General features: G+C 38.9%; 1 protein-coding gene across 3 annotated transcripts in view; it reads left to right on the top strand.

The window, feature by feature from the left end:
* LOC129725608 (liprin-beta-2) overlaps positions 1 to 22,395 on the top strand; it is a 162,037-nt gene that overhangs the window by 76,849 nt on the left and 62,793 nt on the right. Inside the window, exon 1 of one of the 3 annotated variants that reach the window (XM_055681621.1) lies at positions 12,703 to 12,835. The exons of 1 other annotated variant lie outside the window; for it this stretch is intronic. The gene's annotated coding sequence lies outside the window, so the exon portion shown is untranslated. Of the gene's footprint in view, positions 1 to 12,702; positions 12,836 to 22,395 lie in introns of those variants that run through there. One more of the 3 variants, XM_055681622.1, reaches the window with a different exon arrangement.

Here is a 22,395-nt window from a genome sequence, read left to right as displayed (position 1 = left end):
GGTCGTGTGATGTAATCCTCGTTCCCTCGACTGAACCTTGGCTCTAGCCGTTTCGTCCAGTTGGAAGGAACATTATTTTAAAAGGCACACATTTGTTTTCCCTACGATAAAATTTTCTTGCTTTGTAATAGTTACAAAAACTACTTCTGAAGCTGACACGTGGTTAATGAAGACAACGATGATGGTAATGATTATTATTATGGCGAAAAACTCGTGATGTAAGTGGCTTGAACTGACATTGAGTAATAATGCACAGAACCAACGGTTTATTGTGAAAAGCTTTCCATTCAAGAAGAACGAATATAAGTTGTGGGTGAAATATTAAAAAATAGTAGTATCCACTTTAACCATTTACTGATATATATTCTGAAAGGGATAAAATTTAATATCTTCTGTCAACCTACATCACTACCGTCCCTTTTTACCAACTTAAGTGGGTATATATTAAACACGTGATCAATTATCCAACCCCAAAAGTCGTTTACTCGCACACACTCATGTGTCATAAAGACCAACCCACTATTACTGTGATGTGAAAAGTGTAACGAATAAAACTGAGTACATAACGTATATTTTATGGTTATGCTAGTCCGCACTTTAACTATTTAGGATGCACTGATTATGTATTCTGTCGGGTGAATGGCTACCTTTGGTACAGCCCCCGTCGGTCAAAAGACCGTTCGTAACCACCCTCGCTTAGGTTCAAAATAAAGTAGCGACCATGCGGTTAAGGAGAACTATTTCCGAGCGCTTTAAAGTGTGATGACGGTCATGACGACGGCGACGGCGACGGCGACGACGATGATGGTACTACTTCCTGGCCACTACGCTGCGGCTTTCCGTTATCCCTTGAAACTGTTTCAACTCGTATGCCCCACCCATCGCCGATGGTTTGTTTGTCAACCTGTTGTCGAGCGTGGTACGAACATGCAAAGTAGCTGTGATGCGATGACGGATACGCTCTCGAAGCCAACCAGACAGAGCAGCCTACCTTTATTGTGTGCGATTCAGGTTTATTGACCCTTTTTATGGCCCTGTTTAATCCCAAAGAAGATGAACGTACGGATAAGGACGAGAAAATAGTACACCCGACTGACTCATATTCACACTATCAACAGGAATGTCACCGCCCTGCCCTGTGGCCTTAAAGGGATCTATTCGACCGTTCGTTGTCCACTAGGACGGCTTGGCATCGTTATGTATTTCGCATACGGTAATCGATACTATAAGCCGGAGCGGAGCAGGCAGCCTGCGGCACTTAACGCGATGAGTCTTCTCGGAGCTTGTTGAATGATGCCTTATTGAATCCCCTATTCCAGACCTTGTACGTAGCCGGGGATTCAAGAACTTGTCCTTCTCGAACGGGCGGTCAATGTCTGGCGGGGTGCAAATGGTACCATCAAGATGTCTGGATGCTGCATCAGCCAAAATGGCTGCAGATAAGCTCATGAAGAGGCCACCAATAATAGCATTTCCCTTTTAGCACCACAACGCATCGGAGGGTTTTAGGTGTTGAAATGGGTGGCATTCAATATCACTTCGTTGTGATATAACGGAGCTAAATCGAAACGTGATTAAAATGTATGTAGAATAATCAGTGGGTGATGAATCATTGTTATTGTTGCTAGAAAAATGTGATTTTATGCTCATAATAAGATCGGGTAAGCTTTAGCTATAAAAGGGGACGTCAATATTATTATTATGATAATAATTTAGGCTGTTTTCGTTAAAGGACTATACAATAGTTACATTGCTTGATTTTGTAAATTAACTAATTATTATTTGTCAGACTTTTCTTCAAAAAAGTGAACTTTTATAGAATGATGATAAACTCTCCAATTTCAGTTTTCCAATTTTAATATATACAAAGGTGACTTTGAAATACTAACACTTTTTACCACATTTTCTTTGATTTCTAATTTTTTAATTATAATTTTGTTTCGAATATAACCTGCTCAGTTCTGATTGGTGGAAATAAAAACTCATGAGCGGCAATACAATTTGTAGTAAAACGCAGGTAAAAAAACTGCAGCGTGCTTTTAGTAATAACCCTTCCCAGTTATTGGCGAACAGACACTTGCAAAATACAAATATTAGCCTTCCGCTTAAATTCTTCCCATGTGCATTCACGAAACAAAAGTGAACCGTACCGGGCTTTATTCATATACAAACCTATTAATATTGCTCCACCGTTTTCCATTGTTTCTCGTTCAGCGAATCGACGGTTTTATTTTCCACTGCAGTTGATTCATTCCACCACCATACGGTATCTTCTGTTGCCCCTTGTTATAGATGGAGCCGGGAAAAACGGCAAGCCAAAATTTCATTTTGCATACTACGCAGTTCACCGCAGGGCAACCCCGGCTTGTTATGTTTGTCGTTTGTCTGACCCGATTGGCCCGCGGATCGTATACACACTCCCGCGACGGAGAAGTGGAAATTCTTACAGCAACTACAGCGCTGTCGGGGCCGTGGAATGTTTTTCCCACATGTGGCCCGCAGACACGGCGGGACTCACGGAGGAAATTTGCCCAGTTTGCGTTTTAAACTTTCAACACACATCTTCCATTATGTGCGGCGAGCGTCGCTCTCGATTCACCAGAACGTCTCGATTTCGGGGTCACAAAGTTCGGGTTGCGATGAAACAAAAAGATGTCTGTTTCTATTCGCAAGAGATCTCGAAAATTTATGCAATACAAGATTTCAAAGAGCTAATAAAATATTTCGTTCAACGAAAAATAAAACAAGTAATTAAATTTCGTTCCACTTAGAGAACTCTGTCGATAAATCAACTGTCAAACTGCCTCGACAGCATGCATTTTCAAATGTTGTACGTTAAATTAACAGCAAATACATTCCAACATTGCAACGCCCTGCCAATCTTGGCTTTAAACTTTAATCACATCCTCTTCCCCTACGATAATTGTCACTTTATTGGGTGGAGGCGAACGTGTGGAAAGAAGCAACACTTTCCTTTCATTGTACCTATCAACAGCCCGGTCATTGCACTCGATTGGAGCCTTTCCAACGTAGGCCTAAGATAATGGAGCGTTCTAGGCGGGCGGCTTGGCTCAGGGGTGGAAGCCTGCGAGTAGGATTTCATTTCCTGTAAATGCAAACGTCTGCGAATTTCGTGACTTTATGTCGATTTTTGCACTCTATCTCCGTGGCTCGTTGCATTCGTTCCCCCGGCAGAGCTGGTTTTATCCTTTCATTTATCGAAATTTAGTCTGGATGGGATCCGGTTTCGTCTGGTGAGGTGGCATGGAACCTGAAGCCTGGATGTTTCCTGCTTATAAAATCTACAATCTCTGAACTTCTTCTACTGTTGGTTTCCGAGTTCTGTGCCGAGTTGGGCGGTTCACGGCGAATGGCTGGTGGATGCGATGGAAAACATACCATTCGAATGGTATTTCTTGCCGTCTGGTTGCGCAAAAGTGTCTCGAAGCACCAATGCTTCTCATGAGCAGTGGCAATCGTGTATAGTATTGATTTATTTATGAGCTAAGAATCGGAACAACTCAAGGATGTCAGATGTCCGCCGGTTAGACGGAACGACGAACTGCTACTCGCAGTTACCACATTGGAGATTGGAAATGTGGAAAAATTTATCACTTGAGTTTACTTTTCACAATCTGCTGCTAACTACTTTCGCGGTCTCGTACTGTGAGAGTCGTAAATTGCAAATTGGGAAATAAAAGTGTCAATCAATTAAATGTTGGAAATGAAACTTGATCGACTAGCATCGAATAAAGTTCCATTAAATTTCGATCTTTTTTTTATAATTGCACAGTTTTCACTGTATCGCTATAAAAATATAAAAAATTTCCAAGGTGTCGAAGTGTCATTTCATTGGAAGCTGCAATTTTTGGCTTCCGGCAAAAGATATAAGTAAACCAATTTGTTCGCCAGTTCCACTGGTTGCAGCATCGCCATCGAAGCTCATAGCATAACGGATGAAAATGAATTTTCGTATTTTATTCGATTAGATTTTATGGAAGTGTACCATTAAAGAACTGCCGTTATTGCTGACTTTTCGAGCCCCTCAGCAAAAGACCTGGCAGAAGCGTACAAGGAAATGAAACTTTTCCGCTCGCCCTAAAGAAGAAGCCCCATTGCAGAATTTTACTGCTAATTGAAATCCGTTGCAGTGGAGACGCATGGTAGACTGACAGTTAGCAGTAAGTACAAGAGCTGGTCGCTAACCTGATGAAAATGAGTCGGACAGATCCCTAAATTGTAATCATAACTTTTAACAGTAATTAGCTGAGAGCCAAAATTGTGCTTTGTGCAAGCTAGAAAAAAAAAACCATAACACTCTATAAGAGAAGCAGACTTAAGCTCTCCGCCGATTCGAGTAGTACGCGCAACGGCACTCTCTCTTTGAGAGTGACAGTCGAACATTAGCTAGTTCTGAACCGAGCTTTTTCTCAGTTTGTGTTTTAATATTTCTCTCTTGCTCTCCATGTACTTTAGTGGCTTAGTCGCATAATTTCATTTTACCAGACTTTTATGCATTAGGGGTGTGCTGTTTGGTTGCATAATTTTTCTGCGGATAACTTTTTAGATCAATCTAAATATATTTCAGAAACTAAAACGCAAAGTTGAAAAGCCATACTTGATTTTGCCTTCGGTTCAATCCCGAAAGTAAATAGTTAGAATGCAAGAATGTGAAATATTCGACATTTCACGAATTTTGTGTCGTATAACCAATGTTCTTTTTTGTTTAACCAACTTTGGTTTGACTCGGCATAGCACAAATTAATATTTACGGAGCCAATGTTATCTAATGTCTTATTGTTCAAAATACCATATGAGCTGAAGGCAATTTTTCATCCTTGCTGCCGACTTTGAGCTAAAACCAAATCCAGAACTGAAATGGCTTGATATTTCTAAATGAGGGATTTAATTTGTTGAATAAATTTGCTTAATTTTTAAATCCTAAACTTTAAAGTTAAAAAAGTTCTAAAATCTCCAAAATTGGAAAATTCGTATGCATAGTTGAGCGTTTAGCATCCAGGATTCAGAGCGAGCGGCGCAAGTTTAGAAAGTAACAATATATGTCTCAAGACAAAAAAAAAGCATTAGGGTGTCCTCCAATGACTAGAGACCAAAGCTCAAAGTCTAAATTTTGCAGCAAAGCACACAGAGGTTCAGAAATGCAAAGACCTAAATCTATAGTTTATATTTTTCACTCAAAAACATAAAAATAATTTCTCAAAATAGAGAGCGCAAACTTTATAGTTTTCAAAAAATAGAGAAAAAAATATCGCAACAACGTTCCCGTTTACAATAAAAACAAAATTACTTATACAAATAATTGTTTAGATACCTGCACAACTCTATTTTAATGAAATAATTTGAATTTCATGATTCCAGTTGATCTACCGTGTCTCCACCTCTTCAAAAAAAAAAAAAAAACGTTTCGGAGAACACTCATAACTCCACTAATCTATATCTATGAATGCGAATGTCTGTCTGTCTATCTGTTTGTTATGTATAAACTCGAAGACTACTGAATTTTTCGTTTTACAAAGTTCAAGCCTTTAATTTCTATCACCATGTAAGCGTTTTTGAACTAAAAGCGTGTTGCAAAAATAGTTACGCGTCCACCAACATGTGGAATAATTATAATTTCATGACGTAAGCTATTTATAAAAATGTCAAGAGATGTTATGAACACAGATTTCGACCAATCTGTGCTTAAAACAAGATCAAATATCATCTTATATGGGTATTTTCGGAACCGAGATTTTATCTTGAGGCCGGAAATCGACCCCAGATGCTGAAAGATGGTCTTCCTGTTTTGGAAAACATCTTAAAATGGTCAAATACCAAACAACATGGGTATATCTTAAGCCATAGTGATACTCAGAGACCGAATATAGACGCCATTTTGAAATTTGTGACTTCGATTCCTGGTTTCCGAAAATGACCAAATATCACCCATCCTGATTATTTTTGGAGCAGAAAACAGATTTCAAACAGCATTTTGGAACCCAAGATAACGACATATGGTTTAAAAAAAAGCAGCCTAAAATGTCCCAAATGTTAGCCTACAGTGGCGTAGCTAGGGGTGGGGGGGAGGTGTGTATGTTTCTTTGAAATGCGTAAAAGGTTGATACCTGGTCTGCCAGTAACCGCAAGTCAGACTCATCTGTAATTTTGTCAATTTTTTCATTTTTGGCCTATCGTTGAGTGTATTTTCAGATGTACCGATAAAAAATAGTGGTTTGTTCAACAAAAGTGGAAATCAATACCAAGTCGAATTGTCCCATTATGAAAAGTAACCACAAGTCAGTCCCAGAGGAAAAATAACCGAAAGTCAGTCCCAATTAAAAAGTTTGAAATGGTGATGAATTTTTGTGCAGTAATTTCATGCTCATATGAGTTCAAGTCTATTTTTTTTCTTGGTTCGCTTCTTCATGGATCTATCCGGAAAATCTTCAGTATCGAAAAAGCTTCCATCAGAATCCAGGAAATCGTTCCAAGATATCGCCAAAGGTGATGCTCGAAGCTCTTCATCCGAATCCTCACCGGATGAGCTATCGTCCGTTCCGTACGTCATGAGATTTTCCAACATCGACCAACTGTTTTCCAACTGTTCACATGAACATACACTTCCGAACTGCGAAGGATTGACGGATTTCCACAGCAACGAATAACAACACGTCGACAAGCACTATAGCATCAACATGGCAATGTGACTGACTTGCGGTTACTTTTCTCTTCGATGTAGAATGTAACGGCAAGTCAGTCACACTTAAGGTTTTTATCAGTAAATCAATGATTTCAGCGGTTTTTACAGCGCAATAAGAGCAGGCTTTCAACTTTCTGGGAAAGTCTTTCAGTTCGAAAACTTTCTGACTCCTCGATGTCTACCAGATCTCGACGATTCATGCATTTCTAAACATTTGGCTTAAAAAATCGGTTTTGGGAGTTCCATCCTTTTTATCACCAGTCGAGAAAGTGAAGTCCTACTTTCGGATGCCAGAGACTTGTAATACATAAGTCCTCGTACGAGCGGAGAAAATGATGCCCGGAATCAAATCAATTGCTAGAATGATTTTATTAAACAAATTCCACTTACTAAACCTAATCTTCTCAAAACCCGGAGAGAAACAAGTCTTTCTCTATGATTTTTCCACTGTCATTTTCGTTTAGCTTTGCTTCTATCACCTATAGTTACTAAGAAAGCAAACTTTATCGCTACTCATTTTTGTTGCCTACTAATTTCACTACCATGAAATAATCGTTGTTTCTCTCCCTCGGGAAACAAGGTGTCTGGTATCAGCGAATTATTCCGGCAAAGGAATATTGAAAAATTTATTTGAAACGCAACAGTTAAAATTTCAAAAGTTTTCACTACGCAACAGAAGGCTGCTCTGTCTGTGGGAGTGGAGTTTAGTGACTATATTTGTTCTGGAAAGGAGGCTGCTACACGATTGAAGTGGAAAATAAAGAGGGACTTTTTCCGAGAAGTCAAAGCCTTGTTTCCGATTCGGAACTCGCAGCTAACTGTTCAGTGTACAGGAAAATTGCGGGGTTGGCGCTAGCGATCCTACTGAAACTATTAGTCTCTTCCTAGCCGAGACTCGAACTTACGACGACTGGCTTGTTAGGCCAACATCGTATCACAAGACTACCTGGGAGAAGTTGAGATTAAATACTTACTGGTAAACGAAATTCGAACAGACGATTTCTGTTTATGAATGTTGTTCTCGAATTTACTGAACTACGCAACGCACACTGTTTACAAAGTTGCAAAAACGTGATCGAAATTATTTTGACCCAAAAAACTAGATTTAAGAGCCATGTGTCTCCAGGAAAGTTGATTCATTAATTATTCTCCATTTTAAAGAAGTTGCAATTTTGTGATTAATTCACCCAATAGTGAGAAGCGGATTTTACTTCTTTTCATTTTTGCATATAAAAATTCACTTTTTTCGGCAAAGTTGTTGCACATTTTATAAGAAACAGCTTTCTTAAAGGTACCATACTTCTATATGCCTTTTTGAATGGACTTTTGTGGAGGTTTCTTAAGATGGCCACTAGAAATCATTTTTTAACATAACTTTTAGTGGTGATTTTCTACAATATTCCAATGTTCTACATTGTTGTTTACTCTCGCAAAACACACAATTTCATCCAAGAAAGTTTATTTTTAACTCTCATATTTCATCGGTTATTGACGATTTCTATTGAAACAATGCACTAATTCACAAACAGATATCTTTAAAATCTGCAAATATCTGCAGACTAAACCTTTTTTATATTTAAGTATAAGTAAAACGTCATTTTGTCCAGTTATAGGCTTTTGTCTCTCGCTGTCTCCTGTGCCAAATTTGTTAATACATAAGTGCATTATTTTAATAAAAAAAAATTAATAACTGAATAAACTTGAGGGATAAAAATAAACTTTCTTCGGTGAACTTGTGTGTTTTATTGTAGTAAACAACATTGTAGAACAATAAAATTTTTTAGAAAATCACTATAAAAAGTTATATTAAGAAATGATTTTAAGGGGTATTTTACAGAAAACTTTAAAATAGTTCACACTATACTTGTACCTGGTCATTAAATACAAGTATAGTGTCTTCGACAAAGTTTTTTCTTACGAAATGTGCTAAAACTTTACTCAGCAAAGTGGATTTTTCTATGCAAAAATGAGAAAAATAAAACTCATTTCTCACTTTTAGGTAGATTAATCACAAAATTCTAACTCCTGCAAAATGAAAATAATTAATAGAACAACTCTACTGAAGACACTGTTACTCCAAAATCATTATTTTTTGAGTTTGGAGTAATAAGTGTAAATTAGCGCATTATTCTAGTAAAAATCGTTAACACCCAAAAATAACATATCTTCAGAGATATTGTATGTTTTGTTGTAGCAAACAATTTTATAAAATAGTCGAAAATTGTAAAAAATCACTGTAAAAGTTAAATAGCAAAAAAAAAGATTTTTAATAGCAATCCATAAAAAACTCCACAAAAGTCCGTTCATATAAATAGATAGAAGTATGATGTCTTCAACAAAGTTGTTTCTTTTAACATTTGCTACAACTTTGCTGAACAAAGTGGATTTTTATATTCCAAAATGAGAAAAGTAAAACTCGTTTCTCACTGTTGAGTGGATTAATCATGGAATTGTAACTTCTATAACATGGAGAGTAATTAATGGAACAACTTTGCTGAAGACGTTACGGCTCTAAAATCATTGTTTGTAGGTCAAAATAACGTTTTTGCAGCTTTGGAAACAGTGTGCAACGGTTCATTTAAACGGCAAGCGCGTTGCACGGTAGGCGGTATCACTAAAGATAGCAAGAAAACACTTATCTCCCTCTTAGTTGTTTGTTTTTTCATATTCTCTCCCTTCAATATCCTCCTGTTACAGGGTGTTCAATATGTTCGAGTATACTTTAAAAAAATGTCAAATAAATGGAAATACAAAATATTCTTCCCTTAATCAATTTTTATTGAATCAGAGTTTATTAGGAACCTTTACGGCATAATAGCCGAAAGCACTCCACCCCCCCCCCCTCTGCTTCGTGCTGTATACGAGCTTGAGACGTTTTTCAAAATAACAAAATAATCGCACGCCACACGTACCTTGTCCCAGATCTTGGAAAAATCCTTATAAAATGGTCGGCACCCACAGCTGATCATTTAGAACATTGTGTGGCTATTGTAAGACAAAGAGTTTCTTATCAGAAGATACGAACTCCTGACTTGCGAGCCGCAAACAACTTTACTGGGACGACGCGGTTCTCTTTCATCGTGCGCAAAAACGAATTTCCTCGAGTATGGACCACTCCACCTTAAGAAGCAACAATGGCGCCAGCTAGAATTTTTGAGAAATCGAAAATTTGCAATGTTTTTCGACGCCATTACGTTTTAAAGTTAAATTTAGAAACTCGAAGAGTTTGAGTTTGTCCACATTATAGTTTTTTCTTCTCCATCTTAAAAAAAAAAAACAGATTTTAAATCGGGCAAAAACTAACCTCAAAACGGTGATTTTACGAATGCAGTTATGGCATGGTTTTTAATATATTTCACAAAGCAAAATAATATGTAGGGGTACTGGGGGTAAGCCCGGCACTGAGGGTAAGACCGTCACCCCCAGGGTTTTACTAGAAAACACTAATTAACTGTGTTTTGAAATATGTGAAGTGTTGGTATTTAATATTTTAGACATTTTAAGAAACATCAAAGCCACCGTGAAACGTCAAACGTCAAAATAATGGACAAAACACACTGGAACTTAAGCTTTTATTCATTTGAAAAGACTAAAATAAACTTTTCGTTGTTCTACAATTTATTGCCTGTATTGTTAGCAATCACAGGAATTCGATCTGAGGTGAATTGATGCGATAAATTAGTATAATACTCTTTTAAAAAAAATGTGTGCTGACGTAAGACCGTCACCCAGTGAAAGGGGTAAGTCCGACACGGTTTAAGGTTAGTTGGATGTTACTGACACATATTTCTCATCTTTTACCGATGTCTCGCTGCTAAATAAAATTTAAAAAAAAACGCACTCAAGCTCTTCTGTGATTTATAATGATTTCAAGGGTTATTAGAGGTGTCGAATGTACTGAATCAAGTCATAAGTGTTCACCGGAACTTGTTCCGGCAATCTCCCCAAAACCAACTAACCGACAACAGTCAAATTCAACAGTAACGTACAGAAATGTAAGATCTTTCATTTGGAGGTTTCCGAGTTCACATGGGTTCAGTAATTTCGAGTAAATTCATGGACAAACTTAGGTGCCGGTGTTACCCCCAAGGGGTGCCGGTTTCACCCGCACTGGTTGCTAAACGTCGTTTTTATCTTAGTTTCAAAACTTCATTATTTCTTGAAAAATAACAGTTTGAAAGTACTGAAAGTCTTTATATCTAGTTGAAAACAATCTGGGCAATGATTCTGTGAAAGAAATATAACAATATTTGCCATCAAGTCCTACTAAAGGATCATTTTTCTTAGGGGGCCGGGCTTACCCCCAGTACCCCTAGGTATGTAGAGCATTAATGGATCCGCTAATGTCAAAATGTGGTAGTCAAATTATGCATTATATTAAGGAAAAAGGTCTCAGAAATCGATTGGAAGGTATCTGATCCACGTGCAATGTAAGAAACATGTCATTTTTTATCTTGACGTGATATTAACTTACTTAAAGTCTGTTTGAAGTAATATCAAGAGATTGAAAGAGAAATATATATTTGTCTGAAATAATGACTCACTCAGAAGATACGTGGCTGTCATCATAAACTAAGAAACGCAGCAACACGAGTCGGGTATCAGCTGATTGATGATATTTTTATGTAAACAAATAATGTTTTTGTTAAAAAAACTGTACTGTTACAAAATATGGAACTTTTAAGTAAAGAAAAAATTGCATCACACATTCAAAATCAATATATTCCTCGTTTTTCTCGAATGAAAAGGTATATATCCTCTTAAAATACATATTAAAATTCAGAGTTTCCCGTTTGTCGATTCTTGCATTCACTTTATATGCTTCTTTTTATACACTTTTTCGGTCAAACTAATAAGAATAACTAAGAAACTAATGAAATAACTAAAAATAATAATTTTGGAAATAAAGTCATTTTATCGAAAAGAGTGATGCGGGCGTGAGGTGGGAGGCACTCTGGTTTTTTTTTCTTTGTTTTGACCAGTCTGCGCAAAGCTCATTGCAAGCCCACTTCGATTAAATTTTATCGCATTTGATGTTTGTTGTGCTACGTGTGGATTAATGAAAAGGCATAAAGAAGAATCATCCCGTGCCCTTCGTGTAACTTTAGAAAAGACAACAACAAAAAGATATTCGCCATGTGGCGCTATTCTTCATTTGTTCATTTGTGCCGAGCCGAAACGTAGACCGAAACACCTAGCTTGAGCCGTGTGACCTAGGAAGTAAGTGCTACGTTTTTGTCTCCGCTCCTAGTGCAATGTAACACAAATCTAAATTTTCTAAAATTTAGCGTTCGAGTGGACGAATGAAATTCATCTAGTACGACAATGTTGCGGTGTAAGTAGAAAAAATAAGGGTTATTTTGAGAAAATGCAGAGATAGTTTTCTATTAAATCAAATTGTTTTGGTCGAAATGCATGTAAATTGTAGAGTCCATGAAAAATATTCCAGTTTCTCGTATCAATGTGATCACAAAACACTCTAACGAAGTAGCATGACAATTAGATCCACACCCTATCTCATGATTTGAAGCTCAAAATTCCGACTCCAGAATGAAAACAGTAAATTCTAGAGCACAAAATTCAAGTGTAAAATATTGTGTTCTGAGTCTCAAAACAACAATTAGTAAAAGAATTTCAAGGGCTAACGGAGGATGAAATTTGGTTTAAGTTTCCACGCAAACTTTGTAAGTTTAAAGTAATTATTTGAAATGAAATTGCATGACGTTTTTGTTTTGCATTTCAGTATATTTGGAGAAAGCCATGTTATTTACTTCAGATAGGTTTATTTTTAATAACAATCTCGGATTTGCCTTACGATTCATAAGAATTTCTACAAAACCGAATTAGCTAGAAAAAATGCACACCCCTACTACAGACAACTCCGTTTCTTCTCCATAACCACTCTACTCACTCTCTGGTGCTCTCTCTCTCTCTCTAGACATCAGTGACGCGAATCGGCTATATTGACTCAAGATGATGCGCGTGCCCGCTAAGATGCGGAATGATGACGACGGCGGCCGGCGTCGCGAGAGTTCGCGCACGGATCACGCTTAAAGTTTGAACCAGATTTCAGTAGTAAAACTACCGCCGAAAACGAATCATATTTTGCGACCGCGTGCAGCTAAACTTTTGACGGTAACAAAAACGCGTTTCGCGAGTTTCCTGCTGCCTGCTTGGAAACAACAGAGAGAAGCATACCTCACTAATTTCCTCTTCTCCCCCGCCGCTTTGTGGTGAAATTACTACGTGCGCGCAATTACGAAGTAAGAACCAGGGATTCGCGCGAGTTCTTAAACCGGAAAAAGTGCAATTTGTGCAAAGCGATTGGGAAATCACGAAGCTAATTGATCGTGCAATAATGCTGGTGGCGGTTGTGACGTTCGATGTTGCCTGGTGGGATGTGAAAATCGACCGAAAACATGCGGATGGTTAGAACACACAACGTAACGCTCTGTGAAATTCGCGACTGGGTCCGGGTGGAGTATAAGTTTGTTATTGCCTCGTGGTTATTTGTTTTTTTTTTATGTCGCAAAAATCGCGGAAGCGATTGTGTATAATGGATTTTGAAAATAAAAACCAAAAGAACAGGACCGTCCATCTCTTGTCGGTTTCTGGTGGAGATAGTAAATCGTCCGAATACCGAACCAGGAAATTGATTATTCCAGAGTTTCATCCCTGCTGTCCTGGTTTGTGGATTCGGCCTGATTGCCATAGAGAATTAATCACAGCTCAGCTAAAAGTTTGACGATCGCGAGCACAGCAAAAGTTCTACTAGCAGGGATTTTTTAATTGATAGAAGTGGTATTGCAGTTACCATTGCGACACTCTAGTTCCGTGGGAAGTGGAAGTGTGCTTAGCACGGCAGTGAATCAAGGGAAAGATACTGCTTATTGGAAGGAAATTGTAACGGTATGATTAAGGGATAAACGAACCTTTCCACGGTTGGAAAGTTAATCAATTTGTAAGTTTGTAGTTTGTTATGGCTTGCCACGGAAATAGCTGAATTAGAAGCTAGATTGGAAAGGGATGATTGGTGTAATGGAATTTGATGCTTTTGAAAGTACTTTCACGGTGCGGAGTGGTTGGATAGCCAAAAAATATGAATGACGTATTACACGGGCTGTGGTGCTAAACCATCAGACGATGAATTTAATTAAATGATAATCCGGAGAAGTAATTGAAAACAACTCAGCAGCTAAATTAGAAAGCAGACTTTAGACTAGCAAAGACATTTTAGAAACATTCTAAAAGTTTCAACCTTTCCACTGAAAGATGTCTTTTAGAAATTATTCAAGCTTTTTTTATTTTTTGCTGAACCACTCTAAACCTAAATTTGTACCTGTCGTGCAAAAGCACAAAGAGCAACGAAATTCGACTGAATAAAATTTCAAAAATCAATTTATCTCGAAATGACACCGGAGTTTTCTCGTTGTACAACAGTATGTTAGCTGTTTCCTTCAATTTCCTGCCAAAGTGTGCCACAGAAAAGATGACTTTTATTATTTCCCAACACGAGTTTGCCTTTCCACTTTCCTGGAAGCTGTCTGCTGCTGCCGGAAAGCGGATAGTTCGGTTCAATACGACTAACCGACTGTGCTTTCGTACTTGAGGCACACTCCAGGAAGCTCTAAAAGCAGCCAGCCAACAATTTTGTGACAATGTCGAGGCGAGTTTGCCTCCCACGATTGTCGGTGATTCGACAGAGGATAAACTCCTCTTCTATTTTAGAAAATTAAACTGCTATTAGGAGAAGTCATTTCGTTTTTAAAAACTACGGCGAAATCAAATTAACGTGGTTTCTGTTTACAAACTCGCTAAATAATTTAATCTCGTTCAAATTGCTGTGCTATCAAATATATTCAGATGTTACCCATTCACCGTAAAGCTACTATCTCCTGCTATGTTGTGAGATGAATAAAGCTACATCAGTTATCCGCGTACTATGTTACCGTGCCTAACGAAGCGGACTATAAATTTAATTGATGGTCAAAATTAACATATAAACACAGCCGCCAGAATTCTAATGAAGCGCTCCAGCGTTTTCCTCTGAATCCGGTCGAAATACCTTTCTCACAAGTCTTTGATGGTCCAACACATCAAAAGCGTGAAACCCCTTCTCTTCAGATTCGTCGGTTGTTGGCCAGCTTCTGGTTGCTGCAGGACTAAGCCACAGAAGCGGTAATTAAATATTCATGCACTCTGCATTAATTTTCTTCCCCTCCACGGAGTTGCAGACCAATGTCCAATCCGGTTCGAGGAGTACTTCGGCATCACGCGCTCACTTCGTCGCACTGCTCCGATAACCTACTTTCAGCCACTCAGACGGGCTTCCCTTGGCCGGAAGCCGACTGTAACATAAACAAAAGAAGAAAAATTCAAACGTCTGTACGTTGTGTGATTAGGAGAACTCTGAGAATTTGTTTTATAAACAATTTGAGTTAAACGAAACTGAAATGAATACACCGGATAGAACACCAACGTTTATCTGTGATGGGTCAGATTCACTCAGCCGCATGAGTATCATTTACCGTTGCGGGCAGGATTGTCAGAATTTGCCCAGGTAAACAGATTCAATGCGTATGTCAATGAATGATAAGATAGTAGTCGAATCATCACTGCCGGGGTGAGGGATTAGACAGGGCACGTGAATAAATTTCAAGATAAGAAATGATTGCTAGGAATAGCAAAATAATGCTTTTGTTTAGACACTTGAGAGTGACTCCCAGTGCTAACAATAAAACCGCCCACCTGGTATTCTTATCGGCCGTATCAAGCTGCTGAAAAAAAGAATAAAACTGGAGCCCAGATTTGACTAAACTATTTGGCGTGTGTTCTAATAAGGGTAAAGCCACGCTGAACACGCTAAAATGAAAAAAATCTGCATTGTAAAAATAACGAGAAAAGAAACACAGGAAATGGAAAGCAAAACAAATTCTACATTCGAAGTAAACAATTATTCAATTACTTTGAGTGGAAAAATTCCGCCACTGGCCATCCAGAGGGAGGTTTTTCACACTGCATGGAGTGGAAAATGAGAGCAAATATATTCCGTGTAATTTATCTCCCAGCAGTACACTGTGTGAGTTTCCTGTGACGGGGTGGGAGGAAAGGAGGATAACCCCTGGACGGGACTTGATTTATGCTATTTGCCAGAGCTAGCGTAAAAATCAATGAACCTTTTTTTTGCTGTCTGCCTTGTGTCAGTATTTTTTGAATTGAAACGATTTCGCTCCAAGCACACATGAAAAATGTTCCGTTAGTAAGATTATTCGTTACTTAGTACCGATGTATGGCTACTGCTGTACCTGCACTCAAAACCGACACATATTTCAGATAAAAAGTCCATTGCGATTCAATATATAAACATCAATAAATCCAACAACACTTATTTTGAGTGCTGGACGATGACGAACTTTGCATAAAACTTTCCACCCAATAACAGTGTCTGGAGCGGAAAATATCAGAACCGACCGACCGTAGGGGGAAGCTTTAATTATTACAAATATTCATTGCTAATCCACAACAAAGTCGCGGCTATTTGGTATTCTCGCTTTCGCTCCACATAATACAGGCCGCATGGCGGCAGAATTCATTTCTGAATTTTTAGTACTGATTTTCTGTGTGTGTTTTTGTTTTCGTTTGTCGAAATAGCAATCCGGTTATGGTATTAAAACCAGCTCTGCCAGCCTACCGAAGTTGGTTATAGTAACTTCCTGTGATTCGGAATAATTATTAAAGTTATTTTCAACCAATTTTGATTTCGAATTCGTGTTTATTCCACATTTCCGACTGGCGCTCATATTCGGTCAAACTATCCTGTTGATATTGCAACTTTACACTACATGTCACTGTTTACCATATACTTTCAGCATCCACTTCCATTAACGCGGTATCTTTTTTTTTCTCACCTTTTGATGAATATTGTATCCGCGCGCCGTTCGCCGATCTGTCGGCACAACTCCTGCGCGTTTCATGCAACAGGAAACAATTCGCATCCTCCGCAGAATTTATGCGCCCTGCCAGACTGGTTATTTTTTTTTTTCAACACCCCAACCAACACAGCAGCGATGTTATTTACCTCAATAATAAACAGTTCACCTCGCGCCACTTGAGCACCAGCAGCGGCGGTAATAAGCCGCCAATTTGAAGGTAAACAGCATCGAACTGAACTGAGTAAAGGGTAATAAATTGACGCCGGTGACGATATCGGCTTGGGTTGCAATTTGCAGTCCATGGATAATAGTGTATCGAAAAAGACCATCTTGTGGTTGGTGGTTTTTTTTTTCATCAATCGAACTGCATCCATCCAGTACATGTCACAAAAATTATCATTTCTACGTGAAACAGATTTTGTTTCGCATGGAACAACCTCACCCAATTTTACTATATTTAAAAATATACATTAACATCTAGAAGAAAAAAAAAACAACAGAATCGGAAGCTGCTAATAAATTAGTCACGAAGAATGCAATCAATCAAGGAATTTGACATACCACTCTAAATGACTCATGAGACCAAATGAGAGGATGATTAATGTGATAACGGATCAAATGAACAAATGAATCAATATTCGATAATATTTCTTGCTCGCAGATTTCCTAATTGTTCATGCAGTATACGTTTATCAATGAAGAAATTTAATTAGACTTGGTAGAAATATTCACTGATAACAAGTTGTTCGTTATGTGGAATTCCATGTACCGTAGCGAAATTGACCATTTTTGATTTAGGCTGAATTTTTGAACAGATGTTCATATAGACTAAAGATGTCGTTTTTAGAAAAAAATATTTTAATCACGACTAAATTTTAGAAAAGGCTTGTGGGAAATAGTTTGAAGTATTTTTACAGTCAGAACGGTTTGTTTGATTGGTGTTATATCCTCAGCGAATCTAGATAGTAGTTTTGTAAAACGTTAACGTAAACGTCAAAACGTTTTTAAAAAACGATATTTTTGAGTATAAATTATTGAAAGTGGTAAAAAAATGAGAAAACTACTTTGGTTAGTGCATATTGATGGACCCCTCGGGCCCAAAATGTTTTTCTCCTTGTTGGGGACATTATATCACTGCGACCAGGACATAGATCTATTGTGGTGTATCCTCTTCTTGTATAGACAATTACTATATGTTTTAATAGTCACAATCGTGATTGAAGGCATTGTCCCAATGTGGTATTATGTAACAAATAAAATTTAAAACATACGATGATGATGATGATGGTCCCATCTCATACCCCTACATCGGTTTGAGCTGGACGATTTATCTATATGATATGTTTTTAAAAACATGCAATGTAACCAGTTGGCAAACAAATAACGGACTGGTTATTAATTTCAGACATAGTAACCCTTCAAATGAATACCACACCCAACGCAAACGGGGAACATCTTATTACTTCAGGGCAATTTTTTATTACTTATTGTGTCTTATGACTGCGCATTATACACAAAGAGTAACCAACCAAAAAGTAATAAAAATTATGACGGCCACACGCTTGTATGTGTTTCTGGAGGAGAACATACAGCCAAGCACCGCAATGCATGTGTTAGCAAGACTTTACTCGCTGCATTTGTATTGATGCAACGATCGGGTTCATTTTTGTCCCCTTCATCCACACATAATCAGAATCTCAACCGTCAACCTCAAATGTCTAATTAGAAACACTTTCGTTTCGTCCCCAGTGTTTACTTGAAATGGAAATACGTAATACTGTCTGACCAGAGTTACCGAAGTTGCGAATATTGTCTGGATAGGCACGAGTATTGTATTTTCAAACAGGTGCAAATGAGTTTCCATGAACCAATGAGTATGTGTTTTAGATATCTTGCAGGAAAGCGAATGTTTTTGTTTTTCTCTAACGCAGTTTACAGATCGTGATGTCATTTCAAGACGCATTTCAAGTCTTTGAAATCATCAACGTTCGCATACTCTTTGACGGGGACAATGCTGCTTGGCAGCTCTTGTCATATTTTTTCTCTACTCCGTATGCGAACTAATACACGCACACCGGATGAATTGGAGATTGAAGAAACTTGTAACATGTGCAACATATGCGACGGTGTGTGATTTTTTTTTTGCTTGAGATGGAAAGGGAGCAGTTTTCGACAGAAAAAAATCTTGCATGTGGTTGAAACGACCATTATTAGATAGTCGTACTCCCGTAACACGTGCTAAATATATGGCAGTATGTGTTGTTATTTGACTGGGGAAGAATTTCATTGACTTTAAAGTAATAGGTTTGTTACCCAAAAGGCAATTTTGCGCTATTGCTTCTAAAGTAATAAGGAAAAGTTTTGCGTGCAATAATTAAAAACATTGTTCGGAGAACTAGCCCATATTTAAAATTCATATTTTTATTTATTTATTATTATTTATTTGTAAAGTCATCTGACACATGTATGGTCTTAATGATAAAATAAATCTAAGTTACAAACATAATTACACTAAACATCTTAAAATAGTTGTCGTCTACAAGAGAGTCGTCGTTTAAAGGCATCAATCGAAATCCCAAAGTCGAAAAGTTCGTAGACAGCATTGAATTGTGTGGCCATAAATCGAATTGGATTAAACAGCCCATAGTTCACTCTGCTTGGCTCGAGGTACAGGAAGTCTCTTGTGCGGAGTGGTCTCTCGGGTGCGTAAAGGTTCATCTGTTGTAGTATTGCAGGGCAGTCAATTTGTCCGGAAAGGATTTTAGCAACAAAAACGGCTTGAGCAGTAGTTCGTCGCTGCTCGAGTGTTTCAAGTCCTAGTAGCTTACATCGAGCTTCATACGAGGGTAAGTCTAACGGGTTGTTCCAGGGTAGCATGCGAAGTGCGTATCGAAGAAATTTTTTCTGGACAGACTCGATTCTAGCGATCCAGTTTGCTTGTGATGGGCACCAGACTACCGAGCAAGACTCGAGGATAGAGCGCACTAGCGAACAGTAGAGCGATCGAAGGCAGTAAGGATCCAGAAACTCATTAGCTATCTTGAAAATAAATCCCAGCTGACGATTAGCCTTTGAGATCATTTCATCAAAGTGTGGACGAAATGTTAGCGCACAATCAAGTTTTACACCTAGATCACGAATGTGAGCTACCCGTTGCAATGTATGATTAAGTATGGTGTAATCGAATAAGACTGGATTCAGCTTGCGGTGAAATGTTATTACGTTGCACTTCTGAACACTTAGTGTCAACAGATTCTTCGTGCACCATGCCTCAAATTCGTTGATCAAACGTTGTAGTTCCAGACAGTCGGAAAAGGCATTGATTACCGCGAATATTTTTACATCATCTGCGTAAAATAGGCGACACCCAGGTGGCAGTAAAGAGGAGACTTCGTTAATGAACAGAGTGAAAAGCAGGGGACCTAAATTGCTTCCTTGTGGGACGCCAGAAAGATTCGTGAAATATTCTGACTCTTCCGAACCAATTTTCACGCAGAGATCTCGGTCCGTCAGGTATGATTTAATCCATTTTACGAGATCACCAGAAACCCCAAGTTTCTCTATCCTACTCAGTAGAATTCCGTGGTTGACTCGATCGAAAGCAGCTTTCAGGTCTGTGTAAACAGCGTCTACTTGTTCCCCGTCACCCAGACGGCTCAAACATAAAGAGACAAATTGAGTCAAATTCGTTGCTACAGATCTTTTGGGAAAGAAGCCGTGCTGATCCACGGAAATGTATTGAGAGCTACAAGCAAACAACGCTTCATGGACGATGATTTCAAACACCTTCGAACAAGCACAAAGTGACGTGACTCCGCGATAGTTTTCGATATTTCGTTTGTCTCCTTTTTTGTGTACTGGAAACATTATCGATTTCTTCCACATCGTTGGAAATGTTTTCTGCTGAAGGGAAAGATTCAGTATAATAACTAGAGGTCGAATAAGCGCTGCCATGCATTTTTTGAGAACGCAAGAGGGAATCCCGTCAGGTCCAGCAGAACACGAATATTTCAGTTTTTTTTATAGCTTTTTCAACTAGATGATCGGTCACGTGGAAGATATTCAACTGAAGGAGATCACGTGGAGTGTTTTCGATAGCAGCGTTTATCTGTGCGTCTGAAGCAATGACCGAATTAAACGTATCCTTGAAATGCGCAGCAAAAAGTTCGCATTTTTCGCGCGATGTGCTGGCCTCTTCGTCTTTTAAGAACATGCATACTGGTAAACCTTCCTCTTTTTTCTTAGAAGTCACAAATGACCAGAACAGTTTCGGGTTTTTACAAAGGCTTGCTTGCTTGTGCAAGGTATATCGTCGGTACAAGAAACGATTGTAGGAGCGGTAATTATTACTAGCCAAGCTGAACTGCTGTTTAGAGAGTGGGCAGCGTAGTCTACTGTAAGCACGTAAAGCAGAAGATCTCAGACGTTTCAAACGTCGCAAATGTGCATTGCCCCAAGGTGGCTCTCGAGGAGGTTGGCGGACAGGTACCGAGTCTTATATCAGTTGTTTCAAAATATGTGTGAAGTGATTGACCGCATCGTCAACATTTTCGAACAACTCTAAGCGACGCCAATCGACACGCATAAGTGCCGCACTGAGGGACGCGAAATCAGCTCTACCAAAATCCAGGTTATTTTCGTCCAGAGTTTAAACGAACTCAATGGGTGCGGAGGGCTGAACAGTAATTTCGATTGCGGGGTGGTCAGCGTCAAGTGAAGTCAATGGCTCAGCAGCTTCCCGAACGCAGCAAACCGGGAACGTACATTCATTCCAAAACTAAGTCAAGTAGGCGAGAATTTCTGTTTGTAACATGATTGATCTGCACGAAGCCCTGCTCACTAAAACCATCCAGGAGAGATGCACAAGCAACAGATATACGAGACTTCAAACTGTCAACTGTTGGTGGCGCATTCATCGGGAAGCTCCAAACTAAACCTGATTGATTATAATCACCAAATAACAATACCAGATCACATAGACTAAGGTTGGAGGTAATTGCTTCTACTGAACGTATGTGGTCCCTGATGCAAATTTGGTCACCTCTGCGGTTGGGAGGCAGATAAATGACGCCAACACTCAGTGATTGATGCGGTAGCTTCACTCTGATCCAAATCTGCTCGAGCGTGTTACAGATAGGAATAGGGTCGATATATGCACTCAATCTTGCTGACACAGCAATAAGTACGCCGCCGCCACGTGATTTGTTGCTGTTTTGTGAACTCCGGTCACAACGAAATACTGAAAAATTCCCGCCAAACAATTGCGCTGAGTAGATTTTCTCATCTAGCCATGTTTCAGTCAGTACGATGATGTCGAATTCGGATTCAGCCACACCGATGAACACTTCGTCGATTTTAGTGCGTAATCCACGAACGTTTTGGTAATAAATCGATATACCATCCTTCATCGTACCACGTGCAGATGGCGCAGATGGTGGAAGAGTAACGCAACTGGAAGATGAAGCCTCCTCAGAGAGTAAATCAATGTCAACGGTAGAATACTTGCCGGAGCTGGCATCCTGGAAGATCCCACCACTCATTCCGACCGCAGGATCGGGACGGCTATGTTGATCGCTGGCTGCAAGAGGCTCGACTGGGTCGGACGAATGGGGGACTTCCGTAAAGCTTTGCACATTGCGTCCCGATGTTGTAGGTGACATCACGTTAAAGGTGGTAGTAAGATCGCTGCTGACTCGTTCATGGTTGCTAAAATTCATCATCAAATCAGGAAACGAAATCTGTTCACAAGAATTACAATACTTG

This window comes from Wyeomyia smithii, chromosome 2 (genome assembly GCF_029784165.1).
Source record: "Wyeomyia smithii strain HCP4-BCI-WySm-NY-G18 chromosome 2, ASM2978416v1, whole genome shotgun sequence".
NCBI lineage: Eukaryota > Metazoa > Arthropoda > Insecta > Diptera > Culicidae > Wyeomyia > Wyeomyia smithii.
The sequence above is the reverse complement of the archived record's forward strand: the minus strand, read 5'-3'. Positions and strand labels throughout refer to the sequence as shown.